Source organism: Cibotium barometz, chromosome 44 (genome assembly GCF_041138505.1).
Source record: "Cibotium barometz isolate CiBa-2024 chromosome 44, ASM4113850v1, whole genome shotgun sequence".
NCBI lineage: Eukaryota > Viridiplantae > Streptophyta > Polypodiopsida > Cyatheales > Cibotiaceae > Cibotium > Cibotium barometz.
Window position 1 is genome coordinate 17,676,809 of NC_141089.1, and position 20,415 is coordinate 17,697,223.

The window sequence follows — 20,415 nt, forward strand, 5'->3', positions numbered from 1 at the left end:
ATTCACATCTTATCTTATCACATCTATTCACCTCATATTCTCATCACCTCTATTCACATCACATCCATCCATCCATTCTTCTCATCTATCTAATTCCCATAACATCTCATCACATCTATTCACCTCATATTCTCATCACTTCTATTCACATTACATCCATCCATCCATTTACATCTATCTGATTCGCATCACATCTCATCACATCTATTCACCTCACATCTCATCACCTCTATTCACAGAATTTAAACATAGAATTTAAGAGGATCCTAATTTTTGATATAAAGATTCTTTATGTATATATTTATGCATAATTCAAATTTAAGAAAAATAACTCTTTTGAAATAAAAATAAATCCTTTAGGCATCTTTCTATGCATAAATTCAATTTTACTGAGAATAACACTTTTGAAATAAAAATAAATCCTTTATGCATCTTTCTATACATAAATTCAATTTTAATGAGAATAACTCTTTTGAAATAAAAATAAATCCTTTATGCATCTTTCTATGCATAAATTCAATTTTAATGGGAATAACATTTTTGAAATAAAAATAAATCTTTTAGAATGCAAAAATGGAAGGAATTACTCTTTTAGAATAACCTAATGATAAACTTTAGTTCCATAAAAGTTAAGAAAATTTTACCATAACCTCATTTGTATGGCTGACCATTTCTCAATTTTAACATTCAATTTATGACTTGAATTAATCCAATTTGAATTCTAATATCTCTAATCTACTCCATTTTTTAAAAATCAAGAGAGTAAACAATGAAAAGAGTTTAATCAATCATTTAATTAAACTTTCTAGGATTAAGAAGGGTTGAATTGTAAAGAAGAGAAGGTGGTGGCCTTTCCATCAAGGCATAGCATCAGATTTTAGTTCAAACATTTACAAATCATAAAATTTAAGAAAACCATAGATTTAAAATTCACAATAAGTAAGAATTAATCTTACATGGAGCTTGTAAGCTTTCCTTTGGCTTGAGGGATTGAGGGTTCTACTCTTGTTTGGAGCAAGGGTGGCCACCAAATTCACTTGAAGAGGATTAGGCCAAAAAACAATTGAATTATCAAGAAATTCAATGTTAAATGGCTCAAGACGACAGACGCAGAGTAGCAGTGCATAAATACCATTAACCTTTTACAAGGGGGAGGCTTCTATTTATAGGAAAAAGTGATCCTCTAACCAAGCAAACTAATTCTAGAATTTTCTAGATTAGTTTGGTCACTTTTTGACCATTTTTAGGTCAGTTTAGCTTACTTTTTGGATCTAGTTGAAATAAGAGAGAGGAGAGATGAAAATATCTCATTATTTGTGAGTTTAAAACTCATCCACACATGTGAAATAGGCGCCTCCTTCATGAGGAGAATTCCCCACACTGAGGTGTCAAAAATACATCATTTCCTCTAAATATCTCTTCTTTTTTAACTAATAAACCTTGTCCTTAGTCAACTCTTCATCTTATGTAAGCATTTACTCATTTTTGGGGGATTTTCTTTTATTCTTCAATTTATCTCCTCCCTACATTTGGATTAATCTTATTGGTCCATAGGAACCTGAATTCAAAATTTTCAGAAAATCTGGACCCTCACGCTAAGGTCCTTTTTATCTATTTTCAAATAATTCCAATTGCACATTGGAAAGTTCTTTTTGAATTTCTGTTTCAGAGGAAACCATTTTAGACACTAGGAGAATTTTTATATCTAAAAATATCTCAATTTTGAATTACCTCCCTCTAGACATTTTCTCTCTCTAGGCTAAAACAGGGTAAAACAGGATATTTTTTTTATATCAGAGAGGGAAATAATTATAAGATCAGAAGGGGAGGTTCCTACACTTGCACACCTTAAAGTCTGGAGGGAGGAATCTTACAGATGTGATGCGATGTGAGTTGGGATAAGTGTGAATGGGTGAGATGTGATGTGAAATGGATGTGATATGATGTAAATTGGGATAGATATAAATGGATGATATGTGATGTGAATGGATGTGATGTGATGTGAATCGGGATAGATGTGAATGAATGAGATGTGATGTGAAATGGATGTGATGTGATATGATGTAAATTGGGATAGATGTGAATGGATGATATGTGATGTGAATGGATGTGATGTGAATTGGGATAGATGTAAATGGATGAGATGTGATGGGATGTGAATCGAGATAGATGTGAATGAATGAGATGTGAGGTGAAATGGATGTTATATGATGTGATGTGATGTGATGTGGATCAGGGTAGATATGAATGGATGAGATGTGAATCGAGATAGATGTGAATGAATGAGATGTGAGGTGAAATGGATGTGATATGATATGATGTGTATGATGTGAATGAATGAGATGTGAAGTGAAATGGATGTGATATGATATGATATGATGTGATGTGATATGATATGATGTGATGGGATGTGAATCGAGATAGATGTGAATGAATGAGATGTGAGGTGAAATGGATGTGATATGATATGATATGATGTGATGTGGATCAGGGTAGATATGAATGGATGAGATGTGAATGAATGCGATGTGGATATGGGTAGATGCGAGTGGATGAGATGTGAATGAATGTGATGTGGATATGGGTAGATGCGAGTGGATGAGACGTGATGAGTATAAATGTGGAAAGATGTGATGAGATGAAAAATGATGTGACTGGATGAGAATGGATGAAGGACAATGGGAATACATATGATTGGACTTGGATTAAGTAATGTGAATTGATGTGGAACAATGTGGAAAGACGAGAGCTTGTTATAGAAACTGTATTTATGACCTGTTTTTAAATGACTCTTTTATGTCAAGAATGCTAGGGAAGCATTTTGACCGTCTTGTAAATAAGGTCGTGTGAAGACCTAAGTGATAAAGTTGCAACAGCTGACAGAGAGTCAACGGAGGACATCTCGCGTAGCACGGTCGGTCGAGGTCTTGACCGATTTAAATGGTGAGCTTCCGATAGGGTGGATGAGGGACCAAGGAAGCGGCCTATGAGTAAAGCGCTAGGTGACCTGCGAAGGACCCTAGAGAGTGCTTACCATATGGTGCTTGGGCTCTAGGTCACCGAAGATACCCACATGTGCATCAAGGAAGATATTGGAACAAGGAGTAAGAGTTATTTTTTGAATTCGGGCATGGATCTGGTTTATTGACCTTGCTGGTCCTCAACGGATGAGTCCATGGCTCTTTTATATGGATCAGTTGGTTGATCTTGCTGATCTTCAATGGAGAGTCCATTTGGATTTTTATAAGTGAATATATTTCCGGGTACTATGAGCTAGGAACTATTGAAAAGGCCCCTGAGTGGACAGGTGGTGAGCATTCTGGTTGCCAATGATGCCATAGGTACACCGATGAAAGAATGATTGGAAACTAGAATTCAATCGGATATTTTGGAGAATTATGATCAGTGGGGTTGTTGCAAGATCAGGGTGTCCAGTTTTATCCAGTTTATGTTGGATTGGGACAATGCTTGGAGAGAAAATTTTGGGAGGCAAGGTACTTAAAATGAGATCAAGCAAATAATAGAAAATAGGCTTGCCCTTAAATTAACCCAATATAACTTAAATTAATATAAATTAGTCTAATTAATCAAAATTAATCAAAAATATGATGAAATGATAAACAAATGATCTTTCCATACTTAGAGTGGTCCAATTTATTTTTCCATAGATGCACCATTACAAGTCCACTAGTCCTTATAGGTTTTAGATGATTCACATCAAAAATGCAATTTTACTAATTAGATTATTAATATTTGCAGGCCTTCTGATAGTCTGGAAGAATTTTGAAAAAGAGATCATTAAAAATCCAACCATTAGATTTGTAATTTTTCCTAACCACCACATTCTACTAATGTCTCGGTATCTACCCACTCTTTTGATCTACAAGATTGAGGACTTTAAGTGGTGGCTATTGTGGGTACAAAAAGTGGCGTATATTATAACACTTTAAAGACCTTGAAATATTTAAAGAAAATAGACAAATATCTTAAAATTTTCTCAAAAAATCAAGTTAAGCTCCATATTATGTAAAGATCTAAGGTACAAAGTGGGAATCCCATATGAGTTTATATGTAAAAGATATTAGCATTTTATGGAATCAGTTCAAATTTGGGACAGGGTGTATACATTGACTTTGTACCTAAGAAAATGAGGACTTTTGACTATCTAATGCTTAATCAAATTATGCAACTATATTTCCAACTTTGAATATGATGTTTCAACAAAAGAACTTGAAACGATATTCTTTCATTTACTAGGAGAGATTAGCCACTAAAGGTAAATAAATGCCTGTTTTTTTACTATTTACAGAATGCCTGAGTGGACAAAATTGGGCACCCTGATCTTGCAACCACCCAGTGATACTATGATTTCATTAAAATATTATTTTAAAGTTAGCTGAAGCTGTGAAACAAGCAATTTCATATTGGATGTGTAAGTGGTGTGACTATCTTGAAGTTTCCACATTGCTCCACATTAATTAACTCCACAACCATTTCATAAGTATTCCTATTCTCATCCAATCACATCATTTTCATTTCATCACATTTTTCCTCAATTTATCCTCATCAGATCTCATCCACTCGCATCTACCCATATCCACATCTCATCACATCACATTCATTCACATCTCATCCATTCAGACCACATCACAGTCACTCACATCTCATCCATTCAGACCACATCACATTCACTCACATCACATCTCATTCATTTTAACTCACATCTCATTCATTCACATCTATCCTGGGGCACATCCCATCACATCACATTCATTCACATCACATTCACTCACATCACATCTCATTCATTTTACCTCACATCTCATTTATTCACATCTATCCTGGTTCACATCCCATCACATCACATTCATTCATATCCATCACATTCACATTCATTTATATCCATCACATTCATTCTCATCACCATTATATCACATCACTTCTGTCCACGTCATATCTTATTCATACACATCTCATCTCATTCATACACATCCATCCAATCGTTCACATGTACGATTACTCGCATCTATCCATACATTCATATCTATCACTTCACATCCACATATATTCATGTCACATCTCATCTCTTTACATCACATACACATCTATATCCATTCTTTCACATACATCCACATCCATTCTTTCACATACTCATTCACATCCATTCTTCACATACACATCCTTATCCATTCCTTCACATACACATCCTTATCCATTCTTTCGCATACTCATTCACATCCATTCTTCACATACACATTCACATCCATTCCTCACATACACTTTCACATCCATTACCATCACATACATTCACTCACATCTCATATCATTCATTTACATTCTGATTCACATGACACATCACATCCATCCATCCATTCATTCCCATCTATCTGATTCACATCACATCTCATCACATCTATTCACCTCACATTCTCATCCTCTCTATGCACCTCTCTATGCACATCACATCCATCCATTCATTCATTCTCATCTATCTGATTCACACACATCTCATCACATCTATTCACCTCACATTCTGAACTTTTTTTTTCACATCACATCTATCCATTCATTCATTCCCATCTATCTGATTCATATCACATCTCATTACATCTATTCACCTCACATCTCATCATCTATATTCACATCACATCCATCCATTCATTCATTCTTCCCATCTATCTGATTCACATCACATCTCATTACATCTATTCACCTCACATCTCATCATCTCTATTCACATCACATCCATCCATTCATTCATTCCCATCTATCTGATTCACATCACATCTCATTACATCTATTTACCTCACATTCTCATCACCTATATTTACATCACATCCATCCATTCATTCACATCTATCTAATTCACATCACATCCATCCATCCAATCATCATCTATCTGATTCACATCTTATCTCATCACATCTATTCACCTCATATTCTCATCACCTCTATCACATCCATCCATCCATTCTTCTCATCTATCTAATTCCCATCACGTCTCATCACATCTATTCAGCTTATATTCTCATCACTTCTATTTACATCACATCCATCCATCCATTCACATCTATCTGATTCGCATCACATCTCATCAAATCTATTCACAGAATTGAAACATAGAATTTAAGAGGATCCTAATTTTTGATATAAAGATTCTTTACGCATCTATTTATGCATAATTCAAATTTAAGGAAAATAACACTTTTGAAATAAAAATAAATACTTTATGCATCTTTCTATCCATAAAGTCAATTTTAATGAGAATAACACTTTTGAAATATAAATAAATCCTTTATGCATCTTTCTATGCATAAATTTAATTTTAATGAGAATAACACTTTTTAAATAAAAATAAATCCTTCATGCATCTTGCTATGCATAATTTCAATTTTAATGAGAATAACACTTTTGAAATAAAAATAAATCCTTTATGCATATTTCTATGCATAAATTCAATTTTAACGAGAATAACTCTTTTGAAATAAAAATAAATCTTTTATGCATCTTTCTATGCATAAATTCAATTTTAATGGGAATAACACTTTTGAAATAAAAATAAATCTTTTAGAATGCACAAACGGAAGGAATTGCTCTTTTAGAATAGCCTAATGATAAACCTTAGCTCCACAAAATTTAAGAAAATTTTGCCATAACCTCCTTTGTATGGCTGACCATTTCTCAATTTTAACATTCAGTTTATGACTTGAATTAATCCAATTTGAATTCTAATATCTCTTATCTACTCCATTTTCTAAAAATCAAGAGAGTAAACAATGAAAATAGTTTAATTAATCATTTAATTAAACTTTCTAGGATTAAGAAGGACTGAATTGTAAAGAAGAGAAGGGCGTGGCCTTTGCATCAAGGCATAGCATCAGATTTTAATTTAAACATTTACAAAGCATAAAATTTAAGAAAACCATAGATTTAAAATTCACAATAAGTAAGAATTAAGCTTACATGGAGCTTGTAAGCTTTCCTTTGGCTTGAGGGATTGAGGGTTCTACTCTTGTTTGTAGCAAGGGTGGCCACCAAAAACAATTGAATTATCAAGAAATTCAATGGTAAATGGCTCAGGGGGACGACAGATGCTCAGTAACAGTGCATAAACACCATTAACCTTTTATAAGGGGGGAGGATTCTATTTATAAGAAAAAGTGAGCCTCTAACCAAGCAAAGTGATTCTAGAATTTTCCAGATCAGTTTGGTCACTTTTTGACCATTTTTAGGTTAGTTTAGCTTACTTTTTGGATCTAGTTGAAATAGGAGAGAGGAGAGATGAAAATATCTCATTATTTGTGAGTTTAAAACTCATCCACACATGTGAAAAAGGTGCCTCCTTCATGAGGGGAATTCCTCGCACTGAGGTGTCAAAAATGCATCATTTCCTCTAAATATCTCTTCTTTTTTAAGTAATAAACCTTGTCCTTAGTCAACTCTTCATCTTATGTGAGCATTTACTCATTTTTGGGGGATTTTCTTTTATTCTTCAATTTATCTCCTCCCTACATTTGGATTAATCTTATTGGTCTATAGAAACCTTAATTCAAAATTTTTAAAAAATCTAGACCCTCAGGCTAAGGTCCTTTTTACCTATTTTTAAATAATTTCAATTGCACATTGGAAAGTTCTTTTTAAATTTTTGTTTCAAGGGAAACCATTTTAGACACTAGGAGAATTTTTATATCCAAAAATATCTCAATTTTGAATTACCTCTCTCTAGACATTTTCTCTCTCTAGGCCAAAACTGGGTAAAATTGAAATCAACTCATCAGTTCTCAACCAAAATTTAAAAATCATATCAACCACATTCGAATTCATCATTTGGATAGCATTTATGCTTATAATTTCAAGTCTTAGATTTACTCGTATATACTACCAGTAAAGAGTTGCAGTTATACCCTCGGTATATACAGGTAGTCACATGATCCTTGGAATTATAAGGTAAATACCATCATGTCTAGGCCTCAAGCAAGTCAGTGATTCCATGCAATTGCGGTACTTCTATCTCTGAAGACCCAATTACTAATTTATGCATTTCAGTTTGAATAACAATTCGTATGAATTTTATCACGCAATTATAACCTTTTACTACTTCTTCATAAATTTTTGACATTTTTGGCTTCTCGCTTGATCCTCATTATCCAATTTGCTCTAATACCAGCTCTGAGATATCTATCCCCATCGCGCAACGAATTCAGGGTGCTAGCAGTGGAGGTAGCACTTCTTGCGGGGGCGGTAGGGTTCCACACTTGGGGCCTTGTTCACGGATATTCGGACAAGAGACTAATCCATCGGTTCTTCCAAAACCAAACCCCGAAAAACTTCCTTTGCCCGGAAAGCACGGGCGATTCCTCGAGGATAAATTTTTCTCTAACGTAGTCAAAAGCCTTAACTAACTGAACTGATCTGACCGAACCCGTAGTATCAAAGTCAGATCAAGGAAAAGATTGCACTTGGATCATAGAGACCAATGCTTTTTTCCTCATTGAGAGGCACAACCGTTGATTCTTTTCCATAGAACAATTTTTATTCGGGATTAACTTTATCTAAAAGAATTGAGTCTCATTTTAGGGATCCATCAGTCCAGCCTAACCCCATCCAGTCCCGTGGGTTAGCCAACCGCCCAACCACTGTAGTGATGGGATCCAACTAAGAATTTGGTTAGGTTTTGTCTCGGGTACCAGAAAAGAGTTCCCAGGCCCCCTAGCCGGATATTCATGCAAACTTAAAACTAGTCACACCACTTACACACCCAATATAAAATTACCTTTTTCACAAAATCAACATCTTTTAAAAACAATCTTTTAATGAAACCATTGTGTCACTGATCATAATCCTCAAAATCTCTGGTTGAATCCTTATTTCCAATCATTCCTTCATCGGTGTACCTATGGCATCATTGGCCAACCAGAACGCTCACCACCTGTCCACTCAGGGGCCTTTTCGATAGTTCCTAGCTCATAGTAACTGGCAATATATTCACATATCAAAAATGGAATCTCCATTGAAGATCAGCAAGATCAACCAACGGATCCATATAAAAGAGCCATGGACTCATCCGTTAAGGACCAGCAAGGTCAATCAACCAAATCCATGCCTGAATTCAGAAAACAACTCTTACTCCTTGTTCCAAATATCTTCCATGATGCATGTGTGGGTATCGTCGGCGACCCAGAGCCCATATGGCCAGCACCCTCTAGGATCCTTCGCAGGTGACCTAGCGCTTCACTCATAGGCTGCTTCCTTGGTCCCTCATCCACCGTACCAGAACCTCACCATTTTAATCGAACCGAGGCTTGTCAAGACCTCGGTCGACATTGCTACGCGAGATGTCCTCCATTGACTCTCCGTCAGCTATTGTAACTTTATCAGATTACGTCTCCACGACCTCATTCACAAGACGGTCGAAATGCTTCTCCAGCATTCTTGACATAAAACAGTCATTTAAAAACAGTTCAAAAATATTGTTTCTATAACGAACTCTCATCTTTCCACATTGCTCCCCACATCAAACCACATTAATTAATTCCACAACCATTTCATAAGTATTCCTATTCTCATCCAATCAATATATTCACATATCAAAAATAGAATCTCCGTGTTGAAGATCAGCAAGATCAACCAACGGATCCATATAAAAGAGCCATGGACTCATCCATTGAGGACCAGCAAGGTCAATCAACCAAATCCATGCCTGAATTCAAAAAATAACTCTTACTCCTTGTTCCAAATATCTTCCATGATGCACGTGTGGGTATCGTCGGCGACGTCCCAGAGCCCGAGCACCATATGGTCAGCACCCTCTAGGATCCTTCTCGCAGGTGACCTAGCGCTTCACTCATAGGCTGCTTCCTTGGTCCCTCATCTACCGTACCGGAACCTCACCATTTTTATCGAACCGAGGCTTGTCAAGACCTCGGCCGACATTGCTACGCGAGACATCCTCCATCGACTCTCCGTCAGCAGCTGTTGCAACTTTATCAGATTACGTCTCCATGTCCTCAAGACGGTCAAAATGCTTCTCCAGCATTCTTGACATAAAACATTCATTTAAAAATAGTTCAAAAATACTGTTTCTATAACAAACTCTTGTCTTTCCACATTGCTCCACATCAAACCACATTAATTAATTCCACAACCATTTCATAAGTATTCCTATTCTCATCCAATCACATCATTTTCATCTCATCACATTTTTTCTCAATTTATCCTCATCAGATCTCATCCACTCGCATCTACCCATATCCACATCTCATCACATCACATTCATTCACATCTCATCCATTCAAACCACATCACAGTCACTCACATCTCATCCATTCAGACCACATCACATTCACTCACATCACATCTCATTCATTTTACCTCACATCTCATTCATTCACATCTATCCTAATTCACATCCCATCACATCACATCTATCGTGATTCACATTTCATCTCATCACATTTTTCCTCAATTTATCCTCATTAGATCTCATCCACTCGCATCTACCCATATCCACATCTCAATTGCACATTGGAAAGTTCTTTTTGAATTGCTGTTTCAGAGGAAACCATTTTAGACACTAGGAGAATTTTTATATCCAAAAATATCTCAATTTTGAATTATCTCTCTCTAGATATTTTCTCTCTCTAAGCTAAAATAGGATATTTCTTTTATTTCAGAGAGAAAAATAATTATAAGATCAGAAGGGGAGGTTCTTACACCTGCACAGCTCAAAGTCTGAAGGGAGGAATCTTACAGATGTGATGTGATGTGAGTCGGGATAAGTGTGAATTGGTGAGATGTGATGTGAAATGGATGTGATGTGATATGATGTAAATTGGGATAGATATAAATGGATGATATGTGATGTGAATGGATGTGATGTGATGTGAATCAGAATAGATTTGAATGAGATGTGATGTGAAATGGATGTGATGTGATGTGAATGAATGAGATGTGATGTGAAATGGATGTGATGTGAAATGGATGTGATGTGATATGATGTAAATTGGGATAGATGTGAATCGATGATATGTGATGTGAATGGATGTGATGTGAATTGGGATAGATGTGAATGAATGAGATGTGATGTAAATGGATGAGATGTGATGGGATGTGCATCGAGATAGATGTGAATGAATGAGATGTGAGGTGAAATGGATGTGATATGATGTGGATCGGGGTAGATATGAATGGATGAGATGTGAATGAATGTGATGTGGATATGGGTAGATGCGAGTGGATGAGATGTGAATGAATGTGATGTGGATATGGGTAGATGCGAGTGGATGAGATGTGATGAGTATAAATGTGGAAAGATGTGATGAGATGGAAAATGATGTGACTGGATGAGAATGGATGAAGGACGATGGGAATACATATGATTGGACTTGGATTAACTAATGTGGATTGATGTGGAACAATGTGGAAAGATAAGAGCTCGTTATAGAAACTGTATTTATGACCTATTTTTAAATGACTCTTTTATGTCAAGAATGCTGGGGAAGCATTTTGATCATCTTGTGAATAAGGTCGTGTGGAGACCTAAGTGATAAAGTTCCAACAGCTGACGGAGAGTCAACGGAGGACGTTCGCATAGCATGGTCGGTCAAGGTCTTGACCGATTTAAATGGTGAGCTTCCGGTACGGTGCTTCCGGTACGGTGGATGAGGGACCAAGGAAGCGGCCTATGAGTGAAGCGCTAGGTGACCTGCGAAGGATCCTAGAGGGTGCTGACCATACGGTGCTCGGGCTCTGGGTCGCCGAAGATACTCACGCGTGCATCAAGGAATATATTGGAACAAGGAGTAAGAGTTATTTTTTGAATTCGGGCATGGATCTAGTTGATTGACCTTGCTGGTCCTCAACGGATGAGTCCATGGCTCTTTTATATGGATCTGTTGGTTGATCTTGCTGATCTTCAATGGAGAGTCCATCTGGATTTTTATAAGTGAATATATTTTCGGGTACTATGAGCTAGGAACTATTGAAAAGGCCCTTGAGTGGATAGGTGGTGAGCATTCTGGTTGCCAACAATGCCATAAGTACACTAATGAAGGAATGATTGGAAACTAGAATTCAACCGGATATTTTGGAGGATTATGATCAGTGATACTATGATTTCATTAAAATATTATTTTAAAGTTAGCTGAAGCTGTAAAACAAGCAATTTCATACTGGGTGTGTAAGTGGTGTGACTATCTTGAAGTTTGCATGAAGCACCGGCTAGGGGGCCTGGGAACGTTTTTCCCTAGTACGCGAGACAAAACACGGATTCTACCAACTACAGTGGTTGGGCGGTTGGCTAACCCATGGTTTGGAAGAACCGAGGCCCCGAGTGAGAGGCTCTGCCTTGCGCAAGAAGTGTTACTTCCGTTGCTAGCACCCCCGAATTCGTTGCGCGGAGGGGAGAGGGATCTTTCAGCTAGTATCAGAGCGAATTGGCTAAAGTGGATCAACCGAGAAGCTAGAAATGTCAAAAATTTATGAAGTAGCAGTAAAAGGTTGTGATTATGTGATGAAATTCATACAAATTGATATTCAAAATGAAGATTCATAAATTTGTAATTGGGTCTTCAGATGGAAGTACGACAATTGTATGGAATCCCTAACTTGCTTGAGGCCTAGACATGATGGTATTCACCTTATAATTCCAAGGACCGTGACTACCCGTATATACCGAGGGTATACCTACAGCTCTTTACTGGCAGTATATACGAGAAAATCTAAGACCTTGAAATTATAAGCAAAAATGCCACATCTAGATGATGAATTCGAATGCTGGTTGATATGATTTTAGAATTTTGGTTGAGAATTGATGAGTTGATTTGGATTCTGATTGAAAGATAATGATTCCTGAATTCTAGTTGAAAGAAGATAAGTTTAATAAAGCCACAATGAGGATGAATGGGACGAATCCCAGTGATGATGATAATAACTGGAATGATCATTGTGACTTCAGCAAATCCCTATGAGATTAGTGGATTGTGCTGACGGATTGCTACTGTTAACACTTGACCCACTGGATCAAGTTAAGGATGACAAATTAAAAACCTCCATAACTGAAATTCCCATGGAGGAATGTTCAGATGGAATTTTTGGTCTAATGGACCACTATTGTGTTAAGGATATGAATGATATGTTCTGAATGAATTGTTATCTGATAATGAGTTCTATATGAAGGGATCTTTATCCCAGGATTCTCTTGGGTTGACCAGACTATAAGGAACCCCAGAATCAGTTGGATCTTAAGGGAAAGAGTTTGTCCTCCAGCTGCTGCGAGATAAGGACATCTCGAGCTTTTTTAAGTGGGGTAGGATGTAAGATTCCTCCCTCCAGCTTTTGAGGTGTACAGGTGTAAGAACCTCTCCTTCTATTCTTGAAATTATTCCCCTCTCTGGAATAAAGGAAATATCTTGTTTTACCCTGTTTTGACCTGGAGAGATAAAATGTCTAGAGAGAGAGGTAATCCAAAATTGAGATATTTTTGGATATAAAAATCCTCCTAGTGTCTAAAATGGATTCCCCTGAAACAGAAATTCAAAAAGAGCTTTCCAATGTGCAATTGGAATTAATTGAAAATGTGTATAAAGGACCTTAGCCTAAGGGTCAAGATTTTTTTAAAATTTTGGATTATGGTCCAATTAAGGTTCCTATGGACCAATAGGATTAATCCCCAACTGTGGGGAGGAGATAAATTCAAAGAATAAAATAAAATACCCAAAAATGAGTAAATACTCACATAAGATGAAGAGTCGACTAAGTACAAGGTTTATTAGTTAAAAACTATGAGATATTACTAAAAAAATGAGATATTTTGGTATAATGATACATTTTTGACACCTTGGTAAGGAGGGGGGACACTTCAAGGAGGCGCCTATTTCACACATGTGGTGGAGTTTTTAACTCAAAAAAATTGTGATATTTTTATCTCTCCTCTCTCTTGGGTCAAACCAAATCAAAAGGGAGCCAAACTAGGTCCAAATCTTGTCTAAATTTAGCCAAACTGAACCTGGGAAATTCTAGAACCTAGTTGGACTTGGTTAGAGGTCTCACTCACCTATAAATAGACCCTCATTCTTTTGTATTTTTATCTTTGAGCTATACCATGCCAATATTACATTAAAATACTCATATTTTCTATTATCCCTTAAAAATCCTCATATTTTCTATTATCCCTTTAAAATCCTCTACTTTGAGAGAGTGGAGACTCTCTCTCCCTTCAACCATCCTTGGAGCTTTCCTTTCAACACACTAACCAATTGATTGTTTGGGAGCTTCTTCTAAGATAGAGAAGCAAGTAAAATCAAGAGATAAGATGTAATTTCATGGTTTTTCTCTACTATTCTCAATGTTTTCACTTCTCAACCCCTCTCAAGCTTGAGAAGTTTCTAAATTAAGTGTTTATAATGTAAATCAAGCTTTTCTTAAGAGTTATAATGAATAATTAAGAAAAGTTTACATTTATGCTTAATTAGGATGATTTTTATGTCTATCTCTCTCTCCTCCAAAGAATGGTCATTCCTATGACCAATTCTCTATTCAATTGATGCTTCTCATGAAGAAATTCTCAATTCACAAATCAAACTCTAGGCTTGTGAATCTAGAGGTTAAGAAAGTGGCTTTTTATAAATTTATGCTTCTAAAATTATGATAATCTTATGATTTAAATTAGAAGATATTTATACTATTATAATTGTATAACTAAGTTTATTCTTTTAAAAAATATTGAAAATTATCAGTAACATCGGAGCTATGGCAAAATTTTTAAGAAATTGATACATAATTCATTCTTATGCATAACGTGAAAAGAGGACTTCCTACCATAATCTAGGATTGAATATTCTAGGCTAGAAGAATGATTTTCATCACATTCAATGGAAAATTAATTTTTAAGGTTTATGCATAATTAAATAATTAAGAAAAGAGAAATTTATGGTAATTTTATTTAAATGATAAAAGAGGAATTCCCATGACATTTGGAATTCAATCATCTAAATGGAAAAAGTGGAATTCTTAGCATATTGGAATTAATGGATATTTTATTTTAGATAAATTTATTTTATGTATAAAAAAAGTTTAAATGATAAAAGAGAAATTCCCATGACATTTGGAATTCAACCATTTAAATGGGAAAAGTGGAATTCTTAGCATATTGAAATTAATGGATATTTTATTTTAGATAAATTTATTTTATGCATGAAAAAAATTTAAATGATAGATTGGATGGATGTGGATGAATGAGATGGAATGTGTATGAATGAGATATGATGTGGATGTGATGTAAAGTGGATGGAATGAATAAGATATGATGTGGATAGATGTGGACGTGATGTAATGTGGATAGAATGTATGTGATGGAATGGGGATACAATGAATGTGATGAATCTGAATGGATGTGATGTGATGTGAGTCGGGATAAGTGTGAATGGGTGAGATGTGATGTGAAATGGATGTGATGTGATATGATGTAAATTAGGATAGATGTGAATGGATGATATGTGATGTGAATGGATGTGATGTGAATCGGATAGATGTGAATAAATGAGATGTGATGTGAAATGGATGTGATGTGATATGATGTAAATTGGGATAGATGTGAATGGATGATATGTGATGTGAATGGATGTGATGTGAATTGGGATAGATGTGAATGAATGAGATGTGATGTGAATGGATGAGATGTGATGGGATGTGAATCGAGATAGATGTGAATGAATGAGATGTGAGGTGAAATGGATGAGATATGATGTGATGTGATGTGGATCGGGGTAGATATGAATGGATGAGATGTGAATGAATGTGATGTGAGATGAGATGTGGATATAGGTAGATACGAGTGGATGAGATCTGAATGAATGTGATGTGATGAGATATGGATATGGGTAGATGCGAGTGAATGAGATGTGATGAGTATAAATGTGGAAAGATGTGATGAGATGAAAAATGATGTGATTGGATGAGAATGGATGAAGGACGATGGGAATACATATGATTGGACTAAGATTAAGTAATGTGGATTGATGTGGAACAATGTGGAAAGACGAGAGCTCGTTATAGAAACTGTATTTATGACCTCTTTTTAAATGATTGTTTTATGTCAAGAATGTTAGGGAAGCATTTTGACTGTCTTGTGAATGAGGTCATGGAGACCTAAGTGATAAAGTTGCAACAGCTACGGAGAGTCAATGGAGGACGTCTCGCCGCGTAGCACGGTCGGTTGAGGTCTTGACCAGCCTTGGTTTGATGTAAATGGTGAGCTTCTGGTACGGTGGGATGAGGGAAGCGGCCTATGAGTGAAGCGCTATGCGAAGCATCCTAGCGGGTGCTGACCATACGGTGCTCGGGCTTTGGGTCATCGAAGATACCCACACGTGTCAAGGAAGATATTGAAACAAGGAGTAAGAGTTGTTTTCTAAATTCGAGCATGGATCTGGTTGATTGACCTTGTTGGTCCTCAACGGATGAGTCCATGGCTCTTTTATATTGGATCTGTTGGTTGATCTTTCTAATCTTCAACGGAGAGTCCATCTGGATTTTTATAAGTGAATATATTTTCGGGTACTATGAGCTAGGAACTATTGAAAAGGCCCCTGAGTGGATAGGTGGTAAGCGTTCTAGTTGCCAATGATGCCAGATGAAGGAATGATTAGAAACTAGAATTCAACCGGATATTTTGGAGGATTATGATCAGTGATACTATGATTTCATAAAAAGATTGTTTTAAAGTTAGTTGAATCTATGAAGCAGGCAATGTCATATTGTTGGGTGTGTAAGTGGTGTGACTATCTTGAAGTTTGCCTTGAAGTTTGCATGAAGCACTGGCTAGGGGGCCTGGGAACTCTTTTCCCTGGTACCCGGGACAAAACATAACCAAATTCCTAAACAGATTCTATCACTACAGTGGTTGCTAACCCATGGGACTGGATGGGATCCCTAAAATGAGACTTAACTCTTAAACAGATTCTATCACTACAGTGGTTGGGCGGTTGGCTAACCCATGGGACTGGATGGGATCCCTAAGGCTGGGGACTGATGGATCCCTAAAATAAGACTTAATTCTGTTATGGTACGACAGATGAAGTAAATCCCGGATAGTCCTTGCTCTATGGAAAAGAATCAACGGGTGTGCCTCTCGATGAGGAAAAATGCGTTGGTCTCTATGATCCAAGTGCAAGTCTTTTCCTTGATCAAACCATGTGACTTACGGGTTCGGTCAGATCAGTTTAGTTAGTTAAGGTTCTTGACTACGTTAGAATAAAAGTATCCTAGAGGAATCGTCCGTGCTTTTTGGGCGAGGAAAGTTTTTCCAGGTTCGGTTTTGGAAGAACCGAGGGATTAGTCTCTTGTCTAGATATCCATGGGTGATGCCCCGAGTGAGAGGCTCTGCCCTATGCAAGAAGTGCTACTTCCGCTGCTAGCACCCCCGAATTCATTGCACGGAGGGGACATGGATCTTTCAATTAAGCTCGGAACTAGGTATTCCATAGGTATTACTGCCTCAACACCATAAGCTAGATGGAAGGGAGTGTATCACGTCGCTACCTTATATGATGTTCGGTACGCCCATAGGACTGCTGTTAGTGTATGCTCCCAATTCGTTTGACTTGCTTCCAAGGTTTTTGTCAAGATAGTACACAAAATTGTGTTTGTACTATCTGCTTGACCATTAGACTATGGATAATAAGGTGATGGTTTACGATGGACTACTAAGAATCCAGCAAGTAAATGATCAATCACCTCATTAATGAAATGTGAGCCGTGATCACTAACCAATTTTAACGGGTAGCAAAATCTTGAGATAATTTGTTCATATAAGAATTTTGTTGTTGTGCATACATCAGCTTGCTTCGAGGCTCTGGCTTCCACCCATTTGGTGAAATAGTCCATGGCCCCACGATCACATATTGGGCTTGTGATGAATGTGCCGCTAGACTAATAGGTCCAACAAAATCTACCCCTCATTTCTCAAAGGGTTGTCTTACAATAATAGGGGTGAGCGGCATCTTGTCCCTTTCTTGTGGGATAGCAAGTCGCTGACATTCCTCGCACCTTTTGACAAATTATATGGCATCCCCGAACAATGTAGGCCACCATAATCTTGTTTGAAGTACCTTGCAAGCCGTAATCTCTCCAACAAAATGTCAAAATGTTCTCTTGCTATTCTTGAATGAGTTTCATCCAATATCGTTGACGACCTCATCTTCTCTCTCACATCTTCTTAGGACATTTTCTTTACATAGCTTATATAGTTCTCCCAAAATTAATTGTAAGGTGCAGCAAGCTTGATAAGCTACCATATTTTATCTTTGTTCAAGGGTGTTACCTGCAAAAAATCATAAGCTAGATAATCCGATATCTCCCACTCCATTCGGGTACCATATCCAGTTTGAACAAACAAGCATCAGGGAGGTCATCATATCAATGTAACATACCCATCTTCACTAATAAAGAAATGTTCATGTAATAGATAAATTTATGAGTTTTTATGGTATAAAAATCAATGATTTTATTATTTGAGTCATTTCTACTTAGAATCTTCAAATTTTGAGCCCAAAATTAGAATCTGTGCACGATTTTACCCTAATATAAGATTTTACAGCATCCAAAACGGACACCGGATCAAGCTTATATGCAAATTTCAGTCATTTTAATTAAAAAGCGACGACCTTTAAACCTTAATAAATGCACGACCAGGCGTCAGATTGAAGAACGGTCTGAACCTTAATAATTCGCTCCTCGGGGCGGTCCGACACGCAAATCGAGGCGGATGCCCCAAATTTGGATATCCCGCCCCAAAATTTGGGCCGTACACACTTACTAGGGTGCCCGTACGATGGCCGCCCAAGAACGAAAGGACGGCCGCCCACTGTATGGTCCACACGTACCCCTACGTGGATACCCATGCTGCCCCAGACCAAATAAGGTACATGCGTACCACTCCTTTCCCGGACAACTGACACCGTACCTTTCCCCTAGACCCATGCAGGCCACTGATCCATAGCCTTTGACGGTACGCCGTCCTTTCGTCCTTACTTTGCGCAGCGCCCGTACCCTTACCCCTTAGCTATATAAACCCTTGGGGTGATCCACAGACGGCACGCATTTCTGTGCTGCGTATGCCCTGTTGTACCGTCGTTCGTACTGCCACCCATCCCTATGTAGCGTACTTGCTACAGTACAGCCGCCCCTTGCAACCACCCCTCTCACACCCCCTCATTTGCCTCTTTTGAGATAAGCTGATTTTCCTCCATCCCCCTCTTGCTAAGAGGCAGTGTCCTTAACTCTTCTCCCCCCCGGTGTGATTAGACTTACAGCAGCCCTCACAGCCCTCCTCCACGTTTTTGGTCTTAAGGACATCTCACAATCCCCCCCATTTGCGTAGACTTTAATAAGGGATTTTTGCCTTTAGATAGAGTTCATGCGCTATAGTCTTTTGCTCATACGGTGAGCAAACAATCTCAGAATGTAGATCCGACTGAAGCGTTTCGACCGCAGCAGAGCGAGCCCTACAAGTCGACATCCAAGATGGCCCCATCCCAAAAACGTCAGAATATTACCCCGAGAGGAGCATGCAACAACGAAATTAGAGAGAAGATGCTCCCAATGCGGCTCCAACCCTCCCTCTTCAAGCTCCTCAAGGAGATGGTGGCCAGGTTAGATTGGTTATATTTTAAAGAAAAGTTTTTGTTATATATATTGCTAATAAATTTGTATCTTTTCCTTTTTGAAATAATGACATAAAATTGTATGAAGTTACGAATTGTGTGATGTTGTATTTAATAAATTGCATTGAAATTGTTGTCTTTAAAGAGTGCAAGTTTTCCTGGCTTCAACGCTAACTCCGTTCCGTGCTTGTGTAGCTGGGCGGTGTCATTAGCAAAGCCCGGGAACGGCCCAAGGTATCCCTCGTACCATGGGAAGATTAAGGTTCGCCGATTGAGGCGAGAGGTTATGATGCTGCCTAGTTCTGAGGGCCTAGGCTAGTGCGGTAAATAAGCCCACCCTAGTGTGCAGACATCCCTTTGAGGGGCGGGAGGATCGAGCAATGGAGCCTGAGAGGGCGACAGGCCGGCTTGAGTCCTCGCCAGCAACCAACGATGAGGTGTATGGTCCCGTAGGGTTTTGCCCAGCATGTAGTGGCTGGAAGGCCGAATTCTAGATCATCGGCAAAATAAAGGAAAAGAATAAGAGAGCCGGTTTGGCTTGTATGGAATTGATTCATGTATCAACTTTTTATATATATATATCTTGTCTTTAGCATGATTGTATTGGGTAAAAAGGCTGTTTTAACAAACCTTGTGAAAAGGGCCGTAATTAAGAAACATGTTTATTTATGTCAAACAGTGTGGTAGGATTAATTAGAAAACAAATTGAAGCGTGAGTAGGGTGGAAAGTGGGAGGATGGAATGCCCCAATGGC